A 13986-nucleotide genomic window follows, 5' to 3' on the forward strand; every position below is an offset into this window, starting at 1 on the left:
ACTCCTAAATGACCCTCTTATGGACTGACTTCATTAACACTACACCCTGTATGCTTCATCCGTTGCCAGTGCTTATGTAGTTACATTGTATATGTTGTGCTGCGCTATTACGTATTTTCTTTTATTCCCTTTTCTTCTCATGTAGTTACTGATCTGTTGAGCTGCTCGCAGAAAAATGCTTTTCACTGTACCTCGGTACATGTTACAATAAACAAATCCAATCCATTCCCGTGCCACCTCGATGCCTAGATATTAATAAGAACACAAGAACTAGAAGCAGGAGTAGGCCATCTGGCCCCTCGAGCCTGCTCCACCATTCAATGAGATCATGGCTGATCTTTTGTGGACTCAGCTCCACTTTCCGGCCCGAACACCACAACCCTTAATCCCTCTATTCTTCAAAAAACTATCTATCTTTATCTTAAAAACATTTAGTGAAGGAGCCTCTACTGCTTCACTGGGCAAGGAATTCCATAGATTCACAACCCTTTGGGTGAAGAAGTTCCTCCTAAACTCAGTCCTAAATCTACTTCCACTTATTTTGAGGCTATGCCCCCTGGTTCTGCTTTCACCCGCCAGTGGAAACAACCTGCCCGCATCTATCCTATCTATTCCTTTCATAATTTTATATATTTCTAAAAGATCCCCCCTCATCCTTCTAAATTCCAACGAGTACAGTCCCAGTCTACTCAACCTCTCCTCGTAATCCAACCCCTTCAGCTCTGGGATTAACCTAGTGAATCTCCTCAGCACACCCTCCAGTGCCAGTACATCCTTTCTCAAGTAAGGAGACCAAAACTGAACACAATACTCCAGGTGTGGCCTCACTAACACCTTATACAATTGCAGCAAAACCTCCCTAGTCTTAAACTCCAACCCTCTAGCAATGAAGGACAAAATTCCATTTGACTTCTTAATCACCTGTTGCACCTGTAAACCAACTTGTTGCGACTCATGCACTAGCACACCCAGGTCTCTCTGCACAGCAGCATGTTTTAATATTTTATCATTTAAATAATAATCCCTTTTGCTGTTATTCCTACCAAAATGGATAACCTCACATTTGTCAACATTGTATTCCATCTGCCAGACCCTAGCCCATTCACTTAGCCTATCCAAATCACTCTGCAGACTTCCAGTATCCTCTGCACTTTTTGCTTCACCACTTATCTTATGTGCCATCTGCAAACTTGGACACATTGCCCTTGGTCCCCAACTCCAAATCATCTATGTAAATTGTGAACAGTTGTGGGCCCAACACTGATCCCTGAGGGACACCACTAGCTACTGATTGCCAACCAGAGAAACACCCATTAATCCCCACTCTTTATTTCTATTAATTAACCAATCCTCTATCCATGCTACTACTTTCCCCTTAATGCCATGCATCTTTATCTTATGCAGCAACCTTTTGTGTGGCACCTTGTCAAAGGCTTTCTGGAAATCCAGATATACCACATCCATTGGCTCCCCGTTATCTACCGCACTGTTAATGTCCTCAAAAAATTCCACTAAATTAGTTAGACACGACCTGCCCTTTATGAACCCATGCTGCATCTGCCCAATGGGACAATTTCCAACCAGATGTCTTGCTATTTCTTCCTTGATGATAGATTCCAGCATCTTCCCTACTACCGAAGTTAAGCTCACTGGCCTATAATTACCCGCTTTCTGCTTACCTCTTTTTTTTTAAAACAGTGGTGTCACGTTTGCTAATTTCCATCTGCCGGGACCACCCCCGAGTCTAGTGAATTTTGGTAAATTATCACTAGTGCATTTGCAATTTCCCAAGCCATCTATTTTAGCACTCTGGGGTGCATTCCATCAGGGCCAGGAGACTTGTCTACCTTTAGCCCCATTAGCTTGCCCATCACTACCTCCTTGGTGATAACAATCCTCTCAAGGTCCTCACCTGTCATAGCCTCATTTCCATCAGTCACTGGCATGTTATTTGTGTCTTCCACTGTGAAGACCAACCCAAAAAACCTGTTCAGTTCCTCAGCCATTTCCTCATCTCCCATTATTAAATCTCCCTTCTCATCCTCTAAAGGACCAATATTTACCTTAGCCACTCTTTTTTGTTTTATATATTTGTAGAAACCTTTACTATCTGTTTTTATATTGAGCAAGTTTACTCTCATAATCTATCTTACTGTTCTTTATAGCTTTTTTTAGTAGCTTTCTGTTGCCCCCTAAAGATTTCCCAGTCCTCTAGTCTCCCACTGATCTTTGCTACTTTGTATGCTTTTTCCTTCAATTTGATACTCTCCCTTATTTCCTTAGATATCCACGGTCGATTTTCCCTCTTTCTACCGTCCTTCCTTTTTGTTGGTAAAACCTTTGCTGAGCACTGTGAAAAATAGCTTGGAAGGTTCTCCATTGTTCCTCAATTGTTTCACCATAAAGTCTTTGCTCCCAGTCAACCTTAGCTAGTCCTTCTGTCATCCCATTGTAATCTCCTTTGTTTAAGCACAAAACACTAGTGTTTGATTTTACCTTCTCACCCTCCATCTGTATTTTAAATTCCACCATATTGTGATTGCTCCTTCCGAGAGGATCCCTAACTATGAGATCATTAATCAATCCTGTCTCATTACACGGGACCAGATCTAGGACCGCTTGTTCCCTCGTAGGTTCCATTACATACTGTTCTGGGAAACTATCGCGGATACATTCTATAAACTCCCCCTCAAGGCTGCCTTGACCGACCTGGTTAAACCAATCGACATGTAGATTAAAATCCCCTATGATAACTGCTATACCATTTCTACATGCATCGGTTATTTCTTTGTTTATTGCCTGCCCCACCATAATGTTACTATTTGGTGGCCTATAGACTACTCCTATCAGTTACTTTTTCGACTTACTATTCCTGATTTCCACCCAAATGGATTCAACCTTATCCTCCATAGCACCTATGTCATCCTTAAATAACAGAGCTACACCACCTCCCTTACCATCCACTCTGTCTTTCCAAATAGTTTGATACCCTTGGATATTTAACTCCCAGTCGTGACCATCCTTTAACCATGTTTCATTAATGGTCACTAAATCATAGTCATTCACGATGATTTGTGCCATCAACTCATTTACCTTATTCCAAAAACTACGAGCATTCAGGTAAAGTACACTTATGTTGGCTTTTTTACCTCTGTTCTGAATCTTAACACCTCGATCAGTAACCTCTCCTAAGTTATATTTCCTCTTAACCTTTCTCCTAATTTTCCTTGTCGTTGAACCCATATCTTCATGTAACAACCTGCCGCGTCGCTTGCCATTAATGTTTTCACTTCCCGTTTTATTCCTTTTAGTATTCCTGGTCCTACTCAGAGTTCCCCTCAGTCACTGTACCTTGTACTGTCGCACTTTTTGATTTTTGACTGTGGCTTCTCTGCCTTACACTTTCCCCCTTACTGTCCCCTTACTGCCTTTTGTTTCTGTCCCTGTTTGAAAATGAAATGAAAATCGCTTATTGTCACAAGTAGGCTTCAATGAAGTTACTGTGAAAAGCCCCTAGTCACCACATTCCGGTGCCTGTTCGGGGAGGCTGTTACGGGAATTGAACAGTGCTGCTGGCCTGCCTTGGTCTGCTTTCAAAGCCAGCGATTTAGCCCTGAGCTAAACAGCCCCTGCCTTTACTACCTTACAACTTCCTGCATCGGTTCCCATTCCCCTGACACATTAGTTTAATCTCTCCTCAACAGCTCTGGCAACCCCCCGCCCCCCCCCACCCCAGGATATCGGTTCCAGTCCTGCCCAGGTGCAGACCATCCGGTTTGTACTGGTCCCATCTCCCCCAGAACCGGTTCCAATGCCCCATGAATTTGAATCCCTCCCTCTTGCACCATCTCTCGAGCCACGCATTCATCCTATCTATCCTGACATTCCTACTCTGACTAGCTTGTGGCACTGGTAGCAATCCTAAGATTATTACCTTTGAGGTCCTACTTTTTAGTTTAACTCCGAACTCCCTGAATTCAGCTTGTAGGACCTCGTCCCGTTGTTTTACCTATATTGTTGGAGCCTATGTGCACCACGACAGCTGGCTGTTCACCCCCCCCCCCCCCAAGAATGTCCCGCAGCCGCTCCGAGACATCCTTGACCCTTGAACCAGGGAGGCAACACACCATCCTGGAGTCTCGATTGTGTCCGCAGAACCGCCTGTCTATTCCCCTTACAATTGGGTCCCGTATCACTATAGCCCTGCCATTCTTCTTCCTGCCCAGCTGCGCAGCAGAGCCAGCCACGGTGCCATGAACCTGGCTGCTGCTGCCTTCCCCTGGTGAGCCATCTCCCTCAACAGTATCCAAAGCGGTATATCTGTTTTGCAGGGAGATGACCGCAGAGGACACCTGCACTGCCTTACTCTTGCTCTGTCTTTTGGTCACCCATTTTCTATCTCCCTCAGTACCTTTCACCTGCGGTGTGACCAACTCGCTAAACGTGCTATCCACGACGTCCTCAGCATCGCGGATGCTCCAAAGTGAGTCCATCCGCAGCTCCAGAGCCGTCAAGCGGTCTAACAGGAGCTGCAACTGGACACACTTCTTGCACATGAAGGAGCCTGGGACAGTGGACATGTCCCTGAGCTCCCACATAGCACACCAGGAGCATGACACGGGTCTGAGATCTCCTGCCATGTCTTCAACCTTCTGTTAACTTCAACAATTACAATTTCCCAAAAAATAAATAAATAATTAAACAACAAAGAAAAAAATATATATATATACCAATGAAAAGAAAAAGAAAACAGAAACACTACTTACCAGCCACTTACCAGGGATGAAAAGCACCTCCTCCCCACCCAGCTTTGAATTCCCACCGAGATTCAAATTCCCAAACTCACTCTTGGTTCTGTCTCACTCTGGCTGTGTCTTCTATGGCTCACTGGGAGAACTCACTGACAGTGAGTTTGCAAGTTGCTCTTTTAAATTTTTTAATTAATATTGAAAGCATCCCCTTACCATCCTGAACGACAGCTCCCCCAATCGCCTCCCCTTCCCCTCGCCTGGACTGCAAACATCTCACTTTTCCCCATATTTAGTTTATATGCCGAAAACCGGACAAATTCCCCCAGAATCCTCAATTTCTTCCATTCCTTCTAGGGGGCCGGAACATACAGGAGCAGGTTGTCTGCGTAAAGCGAGATTCTGTGTTCCACTCCAACCCGGCCAGCCTCTGGAGGCTCTCAGCCCAATTGCCAGCGGCTCTATGGCTAACCCGAACAGCAGCGGGGAGAGGGGGCATCCCTGTCTCGTCCCCCGATGCAGCCGGAAATAGTTTGATGTTGATCTATTCATTCGTACGCTCGCAACAGGAGCCTGATACAACAGCCTGACCCAGTCAATAAAGTCCCGCCCAAATCCAAACTGCCCCAGTACCTCCCACAGATATTCCCATTCCACCCGATCAAGAGCCTTCTCTGCGTCCATTGCGACCACTACCTCCACGTCCCAACTTCTGGGGGCATCATAATCACATTTCTTTTTTAAAAATAAATTTAGAGTACCCAATTCATTTTTCACAATTAAGGGGCAATTTAGCGTGGCCAATCCACCTACCCCTCACATCTTTTGGTTGTGGGGGCGAAACCCACGCAAACACGGGCAGCACGGTAGCATTGTGGATAGCACAATTGCTTCACAGCTCCAGGGTCCCAGGTTCGATTCCGGCTTGGGTCACTGTCTGTGCGGAGTCTGCACATCCTCCCCGTGTGTGCGTGGGTTTCCTCCGGGTGCTCCAGTTTCCTCCCACAATCCAAAGATGTGCAGGTTAGGTGGATTGGCCATGATAAGTTGCCCTTAGTGTCCAAAATTGCCCGTAGTGTTGGGTGGGGTTACTGGGTTATGGGGATAGGGTGGAGATGTTGACCTTAGGTAGGGTGCTCTTTCCAAGAGCCGGTGCAGACTCGATGGGCCGAATGGCCTACTTCTGCACTGTAAATTCTATGATCTATGATCTAATGTGCAAACTCCACACAGACAGTGACCCAGGGCTGGTATTCGAATCCGGGTCCTCAGTGACGTAGTTTTGTAAACTCTTTTTCCGGGACAATAGAAGATTTGTATTCGGGAAATTCAGACTAAATATTGCATTAAGATCAGATAGAAATCAGTTGATTCACCAGGATCTGAATATCATCCATCGAATGTGGAAGGAGAAATGTTTCTCTGTTCTGAGTGAGAAAAGATTTCAAACATCAGTGTGACTGGAAAAGCACCAAGACCCACACAACACACAGCCGAGTGAGCGAGTTGAGTGAACTGACTGTGTAAACTGGGTTCGAATCCTACTACCGCAGGTGATGGAATTTAAACTCAATATAATATCTGGAATTAAAAGTCTATGAAACCAGCTGGTTCACTGATGTCCTTTAGGGAGGGAAATCTGCCGTCCTTACCCAGTCTGGCCGACATGTGACTCCAGACCCATAAGCAATGTGGTTGACTCTAACCAGCCCTCAAGGGCAATGAGGGATGGGTAATAAATGCTGGCACAGCCTGCGACGCCCACGTCCATTGAATTAAAAAAAAAATTGTTTCATTAATTATAACTCAATTAATGATCACTACTTAATTAATCATCTGGACAGACATATAGCTAATTAATACAGTAAATTTTAATGAATACATTTGGTTAATACCAGATACACTGGTAACACTGAGTAGTACTAAACTCGGTATGCTTCACCCGGTGTCTGTCTCTATGTATTTTCATTGTTTATTTATCTATGTCCTAGATTTTTTCATGTATGGAACAATCTGTCTGGACTGCTCGCAGAACAATACTTTTCAGAATGGCATGTGGTGCAGTGGTTAGCACTGAGACGACGGCGCTGAGGACCCGTGTTGGAATCCCGTCCCTGGGTCACTGTCTCCAAACTCCATGTGGAGTTTGCACATTCTCCCCGTGTCTGCGTGAGTTTCACCCCCACAACCCAAAGTTGTGCAGGTTTAGCGGATTGGCCATGTTAAATTGCCCCATCATAATCGGGTACTCAAAATTTATATTTAAAAAAGCAATACTTTTCACTGTACCTCACTGAGCCTTCTTAAAAATTATTCATTCACGGGAGGTGGGGGTCACTGGCTGGGCCAGCATTTACTTCTCATTCCAATTGCCCTTGAACTGTGTGTCTTGTGAGGCTATTCCAGAGGGCACTTACAAATCAATCACAACATTGCTGTGGATCTGGAGTCACGTGTAGGCCAGGCCACATAAGGAGAGCAGATTCCCAAAGGACATGAGTGAACCAGACGGGTTTTTACAACAATCCACAATCTCATTAGACTTTTAATTTGAGACTTTTATTCAATGTGAATATCTGTCATGGCCAGATTCGATCCCAGATCCCCAGAGCATTAATCTGGGTCTCTGGATTACTAGCCCAATAAATAATACCATTACACCACTGCCCAGCCCACAATGTCTAGTAACTTCTCAAAATTAAAAAGTAATTTATTTTTTCAAACAAATTCTGAAAGCTCTGCAGTTTCTGGAAACATTTTGATTGAAAGTGTTATTTTTTAAAATAAAGATCTAGTTTTTACAATATAATTACCTAATACACCAATTCACTAATGATAATCAATGTTCACTACAGAATAATCATTAATGTAATTATTGTTTTTTGCTCTGAAATCAATACATAGTTAATATAGAAAAGGTACAGAAGGTGAAATGGCTACAGGAGGCACATGTTCGAGGTATAAAAGGGCTTCCTTGTCCTTGTTACTAATGACAGTGAATACACTTTGAAAATAACAGTTTTAAAACTAAATGCGATTACACATGCGTACTTACAGCTTCTTACATCACAACAGTGAATATGTTTCAAAAGTACTCCACTGGCTTTCAAAGACTTCAGAAGGTCCAGTGGCAGTACAAGGTTTTATAGAAATGTACATTTGTTCTAATAGTCCGCAAACTAGGATATGCCCCTGTCTCTGGATCTCTAAAGGCTTAATTACCTGCAAATGCTCGCACCCCTGTCTCTGGAAAGACTTAATTAGTTGCAAATGCTCGCATTCAAAGCCTGGTCTTGGATCTTTGTCCACATATATATTTCTAGAACCTACATCTTCATTCACCTGAGGAAGGAGCAGTGCTCCGAAAGCTAGTGATTTGAAACAAACCTGTTGCACTTTAACCTGGTGTTGCAAGACTTCTATCTGCAGGATGATTCTGAAGGGTTTGCTCCAGTTCAGAGGACGTGTCCGGAGGACTGACCGAGAGCGGCTGGTCCTCCAACCAATCAGGGTGAATGGGAGGCGGAACAAAGCCGTCGCTCTCGCTCACTACGCATGCGCTCCGCCGCGTACTTCGTCCACTCGGGCCTGTCTCGGTGAAAAGCCCGAACAGCGTTCGCCGGTTCAACTGCCGTATCCGAGCTTCGTATTCGGGGCTGAGGGCCTACACGGAGTGTTTATGAAGCCTCCCGACCCCTCAACCGGCTCTATCCATCCCACATAACTCACCGAGCGGGGTCTGACCAGGGAACAATTTCGACCCGACCGCCTGAATCCGGAGCTATCATCGGCACTGCGCATGCTCCAAATCACGTGGGCGGCCGGGGCTCAGCCCCGCCCCTCATTCACTCCGATTGGTTGAAGGACCACCCGCTCCGCTCGGTTTTCCAGTTACGCCCCTCTCTTCCTATTGGACCAGAGCTGCCGTCAATCATTCCCAGGGCCTGGTGAGCTGGAGCATGCGCAGTGCCGATGCTGGACTCGGCCGGGAGGTTTCGCTGAAACCCGGTGGAGGCTCCAAACACCAATAAGACGTTTCCCGGCCCGGGTTTGCATCGAGCGGGGGGGACAGCTGCGGCCTGCTCCCGGTGACAGGCCTGAGTTAACGGCTGCCGTCTTTACAGAGGCTGCAAACCCGCAGGGGGCAAAACATCAGAGATAGAGTTTGTTGTGAAACCAATGGGATATTGTAAAACAGGAGGTCAGGGTTACAGTCAACAACAACAACTTCTATTTATATAACACCTTTAACATCATAAATCATCCCAGTCTACTTCACAGGAACATTATAAAACAAAGTGAGACACCCAGACACAAAAGGAGATATCAGGACAATTGACCAAAAACGTGGACAAAGAGATGAGTTTTAAAGAGTCTGAAAGGAGGTAAGTGAGAGGAGACAGGGAGGTTTAGGGAGGGAATTCAGTGCTTGGGGCAGAAGGAACTTAAAACCGCGGCGGAGTAATTAGAATCGGGGGTGCACAAGAGTCCAGGATCAGAGCTGTGCAGATATCACAGGGGGTTGTGGAGCTGGAGGAGATGACAGACACAGGGAGAGACGAGGCCATGGAGGGATTTGAAAACAAGGGTGAGAATTGACTGGGAGCGAATGCAAGTCTCGGAGCACAGGGATCATAGGGGAAAGGAACTTGCTGTGAATTAAGACATGGGTAGCAGACTTTTGGATGGCTTTAAGTTTACAGAGGTAGAATGTGGGAGAGCAGCCAGGTGTGTGATGGAATTGTCGAATCGGGGGGTGACGATGGTAAATTGCCTTAGTATCTAAAAAGGTTGGGGGGGGGGGGTGGTTACGGGTGAAGGTGGAGGTGTGGGCTTAGCTAGGGAGCTCTTTCCAAGGGCCAGTGCAGACTCGATGGGCGGAATGGTTTCCTTCTGCACTGTAAATTCTATGAGGTCAGAAGCTCATATTGGATCAAGTATGAAACCAAGTTTACAAAGAGACTGGCGAAGTCTCAGACTGTTGCCAGGGAGAGGGATAGAGTCAGTATGTCAGGAATGGAGATTGGACTTCGGGGTGCGGCGATGACCAGCTAAGTCGCACGTTTCGGCAGCTCCCGGTGGAACGGACTTTTGGGCTCTTAATAGGAGCCCCAACGGCAATTTTAACGGCTAAAAACACTGTGCGGTAAACCAGAAGGGAATCCCCCCTGGACACGGATGGAAAAAGGGGAGGAAAGTGGCCGGATTGCGGTGGATCCTCTAGAGCAGCGGCCAGGAAGGCAAGCACAAAGCAAGATGGCGTCGGAAGGTGGCAGTTTAATATGGGGCCCTGACCAACAAGAGTTCCTGCGGCGCTGCGTGGAAGAACTTAAAAAGGAGATGAAGAAGGAGCTGTTGGCCCCGATATTACAGGCGATTGAAGGGCTAAAGGAGGAGCAAAAGACCCAGGAGCAGGAGCTTTGGGTCGTGAAGGCAAAGGCTGCTGAGAATGAGGACGAAATACAGGGCCTGGTGGTGAAGACCGAGATGCACGAGGCACAACACAAAAGGTGTGTGGAATGGCTGGAGGTGCTGGAGAATAATGCGAGGAGGAAGAATTTAAGGATTCTTGGTCTTCCCGAAGGTGCAGAAGGGGCGGACGTCGGGGCATATGTGAGCACGATGCTTCACTCGTTAATGGGATCGGAGGCCCCGATGGGCCCGTTGGAGGTGGAGGGAGCTTATCGAGTTATGGCGCGAAGACCGACGGCTGGAGAAATTCCTCGAGCCATAGTGGTGAGATTTCTCCGATATAAGGACAGAGAGATGGTCCTCAGATGGGCAAAGAAAACCCGGAGCAGTAGGTGGGAGAACGCGGTGATCCGCGTATATCAAGATTGGAGTGCGGAGGTGGCGAGAAGGAGGGCAAGCTTTAATCGGGCCAAGGCGGTGCTGCACAAAAGGAAGGTTAAATTTGGAATGCTGCAGCCGGCAAGACTGTGGGTCACACATCAAGGGAAACACCACTACTTTGAAACGGCAGAAGAGGCGTGGACATTTATTGTCGAGGAGAAACTGGAATAAGCGGGCTAGAAAAAGAATGTTTGGGACAAAGTGGTGGGGTGATTACGTGGGGTGAAGGGGGGGGAAATGGGGGAAGAGATGATTTCCCTGTAAGTTTTCTCTCTTCCCCATGTCATGGGGGAGGGGGTGAGGGAGGATGGGGAGCTGGGGGCGCCGGCCATTGGGGGTGGGGCCAAATGGGAAGCGCGGGCTTTGTTCCCGCGCTATGGTAATCATGGCGGGAACAGGGAAGCAGGAAGGAGGGGGCCTCGCACAGTGGGGGCCGAGGTCATGGGGGGAAGCCGAGGTCGGCCAGAGTTTGCTGAATTCTGGGAGCAACATGGGGGGTGCAATTACGCTAGAAAGGGATCTAGCGGGGGGGGGGGTAACTGGGTTGCTGCTGCTGGGGAGAAGGGGGAGCTGGTATGGGGTGGGGTGGTCGGGGCGGGAGGGCGCCGTCGGGGGGGAGATACGGCTACGTGGGAACCGGGAGAGGAGCTGGATGGCAAAAGGAGATGGCTGGTCGGCAAGGGGGGTGGTAAAGATGTGAGAGGGCTGAACGGGCCGATTAAGAGGGCACGGGTACTCGCACACCTAAAAAAACTTAAGGCAGATGTGGTTATGCTGCAGGAGACGCATCTGAAACTGATAGACCAGGTCAGACTTCGCAAAGGATGGGTGGGGCAGGTGTTTCATTCAGGGCTAGACGCAAAAAACAGGGGGGTGGCTATATTAGTGGGGAAGCGGGTAATGTTTGAGGCAAAGACCATAGTGGCGGATAGGGTTCTGGGTGGGGGTGGCAAAGGTGCTTTCGAAGGTGGTGGGGGTCCGGGTCGAACCAAGCTGGGGGTTGGCTATATTCGGGGTTGCAGAAGAGCCGGGAGTGCAGGAGGCGCGAGAGGCTGATGTTTTGGCCTTTGCGTCCCTAGTAGCCCGGCGCAGGATAGTGTTAATGTGGAAGGAAGCCAAACCCCCGGGTGTGGAGACCTGGATAAACGACATGGCAGGGTTTATAAAGTTAGAACGGATCAAGTTCGTATTAAGGGGTTCGGCTCAAGGGTTCACCAGGCGGTGGCAACCGTTTGTCGACTACCTCACAGAAAGATAGAGGGAATGGAAAAGAAGAAGACAACGGCAGGAACCCAGGGGAGAGGGGGGGGGGGGGGGGGAGGGGGGGACCGGACGGACTCTCAGGGATGTCATTGTATATGTATAGACACTTGTTATAGGTAATGTATATTGGATTGTTGGATGGTATCTTTGGAGAGTAACTATTTTTGACAAGGCAGTTGCCACTCAGTTTTGTTTTTGTTTATATATTATTTATTTATTTGTTTAAAATTGGCCACGGTTATTTATATTGCTTTGTTGTTGTTCAAAAGAAAAACTATGTACTGTTATGTTTGGCCACAAAATTTTGAATAAAATATATTTTTTAAAAAAGGAATGGAGATTGGAGCAGGGACTGAACAGTGGATTGAGTCTTCTCCATATTTGATTGAAGTTATTTAGTCAGCAGGAAGAGAACCAGAATGGACCCTGAGTCTGATATCCGGTATAACTTAGTTCGAGAGGGAGAGGAAGAACAAAGGAAACCCTGGAAGATTTGGAGAAACAACCTTTGCGATTGCTCATCAAATCTGCACACAAGTCAGTTCTGGACTCAAAGTTAACATACGTTATTCTGTCTGCTCAGTCAGGGTGATTCAGATTAATGTCTGTCACAAGTCATGGATGAAGTGACTTATAAAGCATATTCTTATCTCTAATTATATAAATTTGGTAACAGGATACAGAAATAATGATCTCATACTTTATTTGGATTTCAGTCCCAGGGAGGAGGAAGAGTGTGTGGGACGGGGATTTACAGCTTTGGGGACAGAAGAGAGAAAAATATGTTCCCCCAAAACTGGAAATAACTGTTCTGAATTTCTATCCTGTGCTGATAATGTGACCTTCGTCAACTCCGTTTACATGGCATTAGGAAAGCGTTTTCAGACATGAAACAGAAACCAAATATCACATTAAGATCTGACAGTGTCACTCAATTGATCAAGACCAGAATATCCTCAGACTATGAATGTGGAATCAAAATGTTTGTGGGAAAATATTTCAAACATCAGTGTGACTGGAAAAGCACCGAGACACACACACACCCGAGTGAGAGTGTTCCAGTGAACTGACTGTGGAAAGAGCTTTAACCAGTTACAGCCTGAAAAAACACACCATTCACTGAGGGGAGAAACCATACACGTGTTCTGTGTGAGGACGAAGCTTCACCTGATTGTCTAAAGAGGAAACTCGCAAAGACACTGACTCCATGAAGATACCATGGAAACCGTGGGGTATGATTTTCGCTTAGGGGTTTCCAAAATGCAAGAGGTCCCGTGTTCATATCCCGGACGAGCTCTGCAAAGTGCTTGACTGGGGAGGTGATGGTGTAGTGGTATTGTCACTGATTGAGTAATCCTGAGACCCAGCACAATTCTCTGAGCTTCATTGTGACAAAGTTTCGAGTCACTGGGAAATGCAAACCCTATTGGGGCTGGTTAGCACACTGGGCTAAATCGCTGGCTTTTAAAGCAGACCAAGGCAGGCCAGCAGCATGGTTCGATTCCCATATCAGCCTCCCCGAACAGGCGCTGAAATGTGGTGACTAGGGACTTTTCACAGTAACTTCATTGAAGCCTGCTTGTGACAATAAGCAATCTTCTTCATTGTGCTCATTTGGGATTGAGCACAGTCAGCATTGAAATGAAATGGGATAGGTTTACAGGTAGAGATTTGAGAATGATATTTTCATTATATTTGATTCCTTTTTGTTCTGTGTGTGAAACATTCTGGCGCCTTCATCCCGTTCATGTTGAAGAAAGAGGGACGCCACAGGATCTGTACCGAGCCTCGTTTTTCTCAAGTCCCCGAGTGTTTTTTCCTATTTCGTTATCATGAAGACAGATTTTTTAAAAGATGGCTCTATTAAATCTCTGCCATTTCCTCTAATTCAGTCACAGAATCGCTTGCAACTGTCTTTATGCGCATGTTTCAGATGATAATTAAAGCTGTAAACCAATTCAATTCTGTTGTGGACTGACGAACCGCTAATATGTGAACTTTGTCAAAATGCGGACATATTTGCCATCTCATTGCTTCAGGACAATTCAGCATTTCTGATGTTGCTGAATGCATTTTGAGGCCGGGGTAAAAGTAAATAGAATTGGCTGCAGCACCCGAGATC

General features: G+C 46.5%; 1 protein-coding gene and 1 long non-coding RNA gene across 2 annotated transcripts in view; one reads left to right on the plus strand and one right to left on the minus strand.

Moving 5' to 3' along the window:
* Positions 1-8467, minus strand: part of LOC140421363 (uncharacterized) — a 43648-nt gene extending 35181 nt beyond the window's left edge. The window contains exon 1 of the mRNA XM_072506029.1: positions 8136-8467. The gene's annotated coding sequence lies outside the window, so the exon portion shown is untranslated. The remainder of the gene's footprint in view (positions 1-8135) is intronic.
* The window catches only part of LOC140419326 (uncharacterized), a 304049-nt gene that overhangs the window by 118075 nt on the left and 171988 nt on the right, over positions 1-13986 (plus strand). The gene's annotated exons all lie outside the window — the stretch shown is intronic.

This window comes from Scyliorhinus torazame, chromosome 5 (assembly GCF_047496885.1).
Source record: "Scyliorhinus torazame isolate Kashiwa2021f chromosome 5, sScyTor2.1, whole genome shotgun sequence".
Taxonomy (NCBI): domain Eukaryota; kingdom Metazoa; phylum Chordata; class Chondrichthyes; order Carcharhiniformes; family Scyliorhinidae; genus Scyliorhinus; species Scyliorhinus torazame.